Below are 7,997 nucleotides of genomic sequence, written 5' to 3' on the forward strand. Positions count from 1 at the left end.
TTGTGACCGACGTTTTTTAGATAAATCAAAATTTCACGCTGAAGCGAATTAAGTGCTTGTTTGCGCATTATGGGGATGTTTGACGCTACAATACAACGACTGAAAGCTCTCCAATAAGTTTGATCAACAATTATAACTCACAGCTAAAATGATCATCGCGCCAGAAATAGATAAAACGAGATTTAGCTAAATTTTACGGCAATTTTGCCTTGTGCTCGAAAAACATACTGGCTATGCATCATCATGCACTACACAATTAGTACTTTCTGTGGCTAAGTAAATCTCGTTGCAACCCGAAGCGAGAATCATACCACGAGGCCACTCCAAACAGACAAACGCGTTTACAATTTCACAAACGCCTTACACTTAAACCATCCAGCGATACACACGTATCACCACATTCACAGACAGCACAGCTATCTGAGACGGCGTCAAACAAAATGATGCTTACGAACCATTTAGAGTTATCGAGATAATCGAGCTTAAAGTTGGCCAGTTGATTTTTCGCACTTAATCGAAACTTTGAATCTATTGTAAACTACCATCGATAAACTGTGAAAGAATCCTTATTCAATTGCTTTTAACAATGATTTTTAAATAGCACTTGAATCTCTAAAATTAAAAAAAAATATTGAGCTGACAACACATCTAAATATATCGTCATTTCGAGGGCCCATAAATGGAGATAATTTTTTGGGGGAAAATGACAAAATGATCACAGATGAAGATGGTGGACACAGCTTTCGTACCGACTCACTTACTGTCGCAACTTGGCATTCAGCAAATCCCGTTGTTGGTCGGTGGGAGCCAATCCCAATTGGGAGGCGATACCGGTAATCACAGAACCCCCAGTCTAGTTGATCCCGACTGTTTTTTTCATCCCAGCAGGGTAGGCTCCTTGACGTTTCGCTCTCGCAAAGCGTCTGCTGCAGTTCATTCCGGATAAGCTTTCCACTTTTTCAGCAGCTCTATCTTCTCTCTTTCGGTCCGCTGGGTGCACGTGCGCTTGGACATCGCGCCCTTAATTCGAGATTGGCCACCGGAACCAACCGTTCGAAACGAATCAGACTCAGATAATTCAGATTAACTCGCGCGACTTAATCTGAATCGGGGAGAAAGTCAGATTAACTCGCGCGAGTTATTCTGACTCAGGGAGAAAGTCAGATTAACTCGCGCGAGTTATTCTGACTCAGGGAGAAAGTCAGGTTAGCTCGCGCTAATTATTCTGACTCAGGGGGATATATTACAATCAACCACGTCGTGTAATAGGCCTGCAGATCGCTCACTGAAAACCCATCCATTTCCTGCTCAAGTACGAGCTGAGCTAGGTGATCCGGACCTGTAGCGGTGTATTCTTGTGGCACACCAGACACTGGTATTACATGAAACAATGTTATGCTGCAGAGGTCGCAGTACTGAGTATAGACACGCACGGAACAATCGTGCTGCACAGACCTCCCATGAGATAAAGCGTAGTCTTGAACAGCATGAAGAGCATGTGAAGCAGTATCAAAAGTCATTCCGACTTGAATAGTATTTTTCTCATCGCCGCTGTCCAAACCATCAGCGATGTCGTCGATGTCCTCCGTCATTTTGCGTCCCTCAGTCGTAATAAGTGGTTTTGGGACTTAAGAGTTATGACGTATTGCGCGCTGTATAGCAAGTTGCGAGGAGAGAATAGTCAAAGAGTCCTCAAACTATCCATATCTACTAGCTCCTGCGGCAGCAGTACCTGTCCTTCATGCTGCTGCTTCAGTAGCCGCGTGCCACCGGCAACTCCTGGTCGCCGGCGTGTGCCGCCCGCTCACTGTCGCCAGTCGCGTTGCCGATATGTCTTGGAGGCACGCGAGAGCGAAACACGAGCCATCAAGGCACGCGCCTCCTCTCGGCATTCGCTGAGTCTGTTCAGGCAATGTCGTCTGATACTTGGTGTGCCATACTCCACAAGAGTGTACGATTTGGGTCTTCATACGCATGACGAACATTAGTATACAACGGGCTTTGGGTTTAAGTCCGGCCCACCTTGTTTCAGCCATTCAATAATTTGGACACACATTGTGACGTTTGTTCCCTAAATTCCTCACTTACTGACGCGGGTTTCACTTGGTACACCTACCGGCGATACCGAGCCCACTTTGCTCACGTTTTGGCACACCTTTAACTTTCTGTCACAACTTTAGTGTATCCACTCACATTTTACACATTCTGTCACAACTTTCATGTATCCACTCACCTGCTGTCATTTTCCCAATTTTTTTGAGCGACCACAACTTCTTCGGTTTTAGGTATTCTGTAGCTCATAAGGGCTCAAAAGATAGAGGAGACGCCCCGCTTTCATTTAAAGTGCCTAAATCGCGATTCGTACTTACGTTCGTAAGCATCATTTTGTTTGACGCCGTCTCATCTTTGCTATCGCCTTATCTTCCAGTGCCTACCACCATCAGCACTCACACCACCAGCGATGTCCAACCATGACCAACTACTACCGTCTTCTTCGCTGCGGTCACGACGCTGTGGTTTGGTCTAAGGCGTAGTCACGGATCCGCGAGACAGTGGCGTGCCCTGTAAGCTTCTCTAGTTGCCGTGAAGGTCAGACCTCGACCACTTCAGACCCGTCCTGGCATACTAATCTGGTCTATCCTCGACTTAAATAGTCCTTTGGAGCTCCATACCGCGGTCAATCCGGATCATGACACGAGGAAGGCTGCTAGCCGAAAGGCAGAAAAGGCCCCGCAGCTCGGAAAAAGGGAGGTGCAAAATGCTGCTGCAGAGGATATCTTGCACAGCAAATACGAAGGTATAACTCTATGTCTAGCTCAACCATCTTTGCACGATAACTCCGTCTAAAGACCCAAGTAACGAACCATTCTTGCATGCCTGCGTATGCGTTAAAGTGCACAAGTAGCGGTGGACTACATGCTTCTCTAGCAAAATCTTTATAAACGTACAAAAAAATAGCGCCGTTCAGTGAAATGCAGGTGTCTCGATGGCTGAAGAGGCACCAGGTGCCCTACAGGCAGCTTTTTGTAGATTCGCATGGGTTCGGAGTCATGCCCAACTTTGAGCGATCTATCATCGCGTGCACTCGTGTGTGGTTAGAGCGGCGTATAAACCCTTTTTTTCATAAAGAACGCGTTTGTTTTAGAGCCACTCACAAATAATTTTTGTTGCTATAAAACCTGTACCCCGGTGGTACGCCTGGGTTATATAGTCTAAGCTTCAGATTAGAGTGGCTGCTCAAAATGTGGGTCAAATTGTTTTGTGCACACGAGACAAAGAATAACACGAGTGAGATTCGAACCCACGCCCGAAGACTGGTGCCTAAAACCAGCGCGCTCGGCCATCGTGTCGTATGTAGATGTTACATACACCTTGCATTCACAAATAATACTTCATTTGCGCTGTGGAATGAGTCGAGTAAAGTGCAAAACAGGGGACTAAAACGTGGTCTACTAGACGTTTCGCAACCACTTTTGAGCTGAATTTCAGCGCACACCAAGACGATGCTGTCTCATTTCAGACTATAGCTCAAGCTCACTTGCTTGTTGGATCATTTGCTAACGCTGTAGACCGAGCAACAGCGTCGTGACTACCTGGAACGACGCTGTCTGGTTGATCATCGGTGGTGGTGTAAGTCGTAATAATCGTCGGCACGGGAAGGAATGACGTGGTAGCAATTATATTGGTTTTTGCATGTGAATGCGAAATGTTTGTGTATCGTTGGTTTGCTGGTAGGGCGTTTACTGGTAGATACAAACGAATTAAAGAGCAAGTAAAAGTAAAAAAAAACATTGATTTGGATTACACAACGTATAATACCGAATTTAACTCGGCGTGGTATTGTTATATAGCGCGGGTTCTTACCAACAGCGCGATATAAACGATTTTTCTTTCATTGATATTTGCACATTTGAGACGACTCAAAACGAAAGGATCTTAGCAATACAGCCTACCTTTCAAACTAGCAGGAATAGTTGATAGGGCTCGGCGCGGAGTTGATTTTTCGTTGATTGGCTACTCTAGAGTGAATCTTTGCGGGGAATCCGAATCTGTCAGCGGTTTTGTTTAATTGGGCGCCGAAGGTGTGTAAAAAAACCATTTGGATCAAGTTTACATTTTGTTTTTTCAAGGGCTGTAGTTGGCCGCTCCATTATATAGATAGGTAAATTTCTTAACATAAGTAGTTGCATCAGCATGAAGTCCGCCGCATACTGGTGCACTTGAGCACATACGTGGGCACGCATGAATGGTTCGTTACCTGGGTGTTTAAACGGAGCTATCGCGCAAAGCTGATTCAGCTAGACATAGAGCCATACCTTCGTCTTTTCTCTGCAATCTATCCTCTGCGACAGCATTTTACACCTCCCTTTTCCGCACTACGGGGCCTTTCCTGCATTTCGGCTAGGGCCACAGTGGTCTTCCTCGTGTGACGATCCAGATTGACCGCGGCATGGAGCACGAAGGGACTCTTTATTGTGCCTTTCTGCCAAAACGCCCTCAATTTTATGGTCCTACGTAGGAGGATGGTCCTTACGGAAGACCTCTTATCTGATCGGGTGCATCCGACTAAAATTTAGCATAACCCTTTGATGAAAAAAAGACGATGCCAATCAAAGACATATTTGACCGGACCACGCGTGTTTTCTCAGGGAGGACCTAAACCATAGCAATACCATACAACAAATTAACAAGGTAAGATGTAGCGGTCACAAAATTGATATTGTACAATACCTTCCATCCTTTGAAATTTTATCGACAAACACGATTTGATCTGGCCCGCTGTAGAAAGACAATAGCCTGTTCACAAACTCTTGCCTCGCCAGCATATGTCTGATGAGTAGCCCATGTTTGATTTAAAATCAATCTGTTGTGAATACCTTACGTAAGGGTAAATGGCCGGCAAATACTGGTCATTCAGCATTAAAATTGCTAAAAGGTATCCTTTAGACCAAATTGGAGCCCTTACGTAGGGCCTCCACAATCAAATATTATTGGATCATAGTCAGCAAAATCAAACAGTGCTACTGCTCAAATAAATTTTATTTAGTAGCCTGGCTTAGCAATTCAACTCCAGTTCGTCCTCAAATCCCACCTTTAGCCCTACCCACCCTTGGTTAGGACCAGCCTTTAAAGGTCAGATTGGCCAAAACTTTGGAAAGGCAAAATACGTTGTAGATTGACAATAACTAGCACAACTAGAAAACCAAGGCTTTAGTTCTAAGCCCTGAGTCGCTAAAAATGGTGTTAACAGCCGGGTTCGACCCGGCGACCTTCTGCGTGTAAAGCAGACTTGATAGCCACTACACTACGCCTACTACATCGATATCGTTTTTTTTTCACGTGCATAATAACCTGACATCCCATCAAAATGTTGGCCCGCTTTCGTTTAGAGTGCTTAAATCGCGATTCGTACTTTGGTTCATAAGTATTGTTTTGTTTGACGCAGCCTCATTTGTTTACGAACTCGGTGAGACACGCCGATCCTTGATTGTTTTCTTTTATTGGATGCGTCGAAGTTGTATGAATGTTTATAGCAAATGCTGTATAACTTCTATAAAATACTGCAGAATAGCGGTCTCTTTTTTTTTACCTAACGTTTGTTTTACCTTACTTTCCGTTTGACTGCTTTTCGCTCAGCGGTAATGACGGCTGTCAGTTGATTTGTGCTGGTGCGTTGTCGTATATTTAACACTGAAATGACTGGTGGCCGCCGTGCTTAGCTAGTCAATCCGCTCTATTAAGCGATGGCACCGGCTATTCAAGAAAACGGACAATGTCCTACCTAAAAAGCAGCATGCACGTCTGCACGTTGACCAGCGTCTACAGTTGCGTTTGTAGAGGATTACATGAAGCTAAACCCGAGTTTCTATCGAGAGGAACTGCCAGAAGCTGTCAAGGTAGAGGTAAAGCGCTGGTAAAAACGTCTAACCCAGCAATATTCCACTTTCTACGCTTTGATCAGAGAAAAAGCAAAACGGAACACCAAAAGGCTCGTGAGTGATTCCCGAGCTAGATAAAGGTGTTCAATCAGAAGTTAAAACCGTTTCACGGTGGCTTGGACCAGCTAGTTTTTGTCAACGAGTATTCCTAGGACGGCAGGGATGCGCTGCGTCGAAATGCGTTGTCTCGACGCAACACTCCAGCTTTTGTGTCTCTTAATTCAATTGAGGAGCGCGTACCAGTTTTAATCGCATTTGACGTAAAGGGCTTTTTGCTTGGAACATAACTGAAGGAGATTTGAACGCTTTTGCTTCCAAGAAGTATTCGTTAACAACATTGCTTCCTATTTGAACCCGTGGTCGCTTCCACGGTAAGGTTGTATAAGAATTTAGTATTTGTAAGTTCATTGCTAACTTTGTTTCTACCTGCTATATCGATCGTGGTCTTGATTGATCACAGTGCAAAGATAGACATGGATAAAGGGCTTGAAGAGCTCGTGCCCTCCAGAGGATCCCCGTTGTTCATTTTTCCGCCGTATTCACCGCAGTTACGATTTGTTGGAGTTGGGTTCTCTTTTCTCATGCGCTAGATCGGCTTTTCGTTTTTACGCTCGAAGAATACTGGATGTGGCTATGGTGCAAAGCGCTCGGAACCACGAACACGTAGGCGTAAATCACCATTGTAACTAAGAGCTTAGTAAGCTCAATTACGAAAATGTTTAAAAAACTAACAATGCTAAGCAGAAGATACACTGATTAAAGAGCAACCTAAACAATTCTACTGATCGTTATGGTCAATACCCTCAACTCTCCCATCGGGCAGAACACAGACTAGAGACTCGCGAAATGGTGAGCGCAATGCTTACGAAGAAAGTCCCATTACACCTTGACAGTCACCAAGATGCAGCTCCAAAATGATTGACCCTCTGTTTAAGTGGTACTACACTCGTGCTCGCTTTCTGCTGCTCTAGCTGATGCATCGTTCTGTCGTTGCTGGTCGTCAATATGGCGCAGCTGCGTAAAGGTTGCACATGACAAGACAACGAGCGATACTCCATCGGAGTGGCGAGCCTGGCTCGTTGCCCAATATGCTCAAACGCAAGACCAAACTCGTTTTCATTTCCATTCTCTGTCAAATGATTTTTGAATTTGACTTACCACTAATGCCACACGCGCCTGTGCTGCACGTCGTAGCAAGGAAGTTTGCCCAACGCTGCTGACATAGACGAGTTTGTTGCGGTTTGTCTAACAAAAATAGTATCCATAATCACAAAATTTAAATCTTACCCGACCCGCCGTCAAGATGCCAGCTACCAAAGCTTTCATAGCTGTTGGACCTTCACCTACACGAATCCTTCGTATTGTGCTTCTGTAACATTATTTGCTGGATTAGCATGATGGGCGCATCCGTGCCCCACCCCACGACCATTTTCTGGATGACAATTCTTTTCACTTTTTATAGAAAGACTGGATAGCATTCGTCAACCAAAAATTGTAAAGGAGTAACACCACGACGACTAGTGCGACTGTTATATCTTGGTTCAGCAATCTTTATGGTCAGATGAGCGTATTGTTGTGCGTCATAATTTCAGCCGATTAGTAAAATTAAAACGTAGGGAAGCAGTTAAATTATTTAAAGAGCAACCAATATACATTTCAAATTACATAGCAGTCTGCCTGTTCCTCCATGGCGAGTAAGTAGATATCACTTGTGTCAGGGTAGTAGGGGGGATGTTCAAATTGGTACTCGTTGGTTGTGACCATAAAGATTGTCTTGAAAATAGTCTAGGTTTGCCGTCATAGAGACTTTTCGCAACCACGTTTTAGTTGTTTCCGCAAAAACTTTGAAAACTGTAGTACCGTCAAATACAATATTCAAAAACAATTTGATCGAGGAAACTGGCCAATTAGCTTAAACCACATTCAGCTTCGCGCAGGCAAACATGATGCTTCCATTATTTCCGGTGCAAGAGTACAGCGGCCTTTAGAATCTTAAAGCGATTCCTTTGTTGATCGTTGCCACGATCGGTGAATACATGCACTTAGAAACTACCAAAC

At 44.5% G+C, this 7,997-nt stretch overlaps 2 non-coding genes across 2 annotated transcripts; both read right to left on the reverse strand.

The window, feature by feature from the left end:
• Positions 1–3,280: 3,280 nt before the first annotated feature.
• On the reverse strand, positions 3,281–3,350 carry PITG_28031. Its single transcript has one exon. It is a non-coding gene; the product is annotated as a tRNA-Leu (tRNA).
• A 1,892-nt stretch (positions 3,351–5,242) lies between these two features.
• On the reverse strand, positions 5,243–5,315 carry PITG_28032. Its single transcript has one exon. It is a non-coding gene; the product is annotated as a tRNA-Val (tRNA).
• Positions 5,316–7,997: the final 2,682 nt, after the last annotated feature.

Source organism: Phytophthora infestans, genomic scaffold (assembly GCF_000142945.1).
Source record: "Phytophthora infestans T30-4 supercont1.28 genomic scaffold, whole genome shotgun sequence".
Taxonomy (NCBI): Eukaryota; Oomycota; class Peronosporomycetes; order Peronosporales; family Peronosporaceae; genus Phytophthora; species Phytophthora infestans.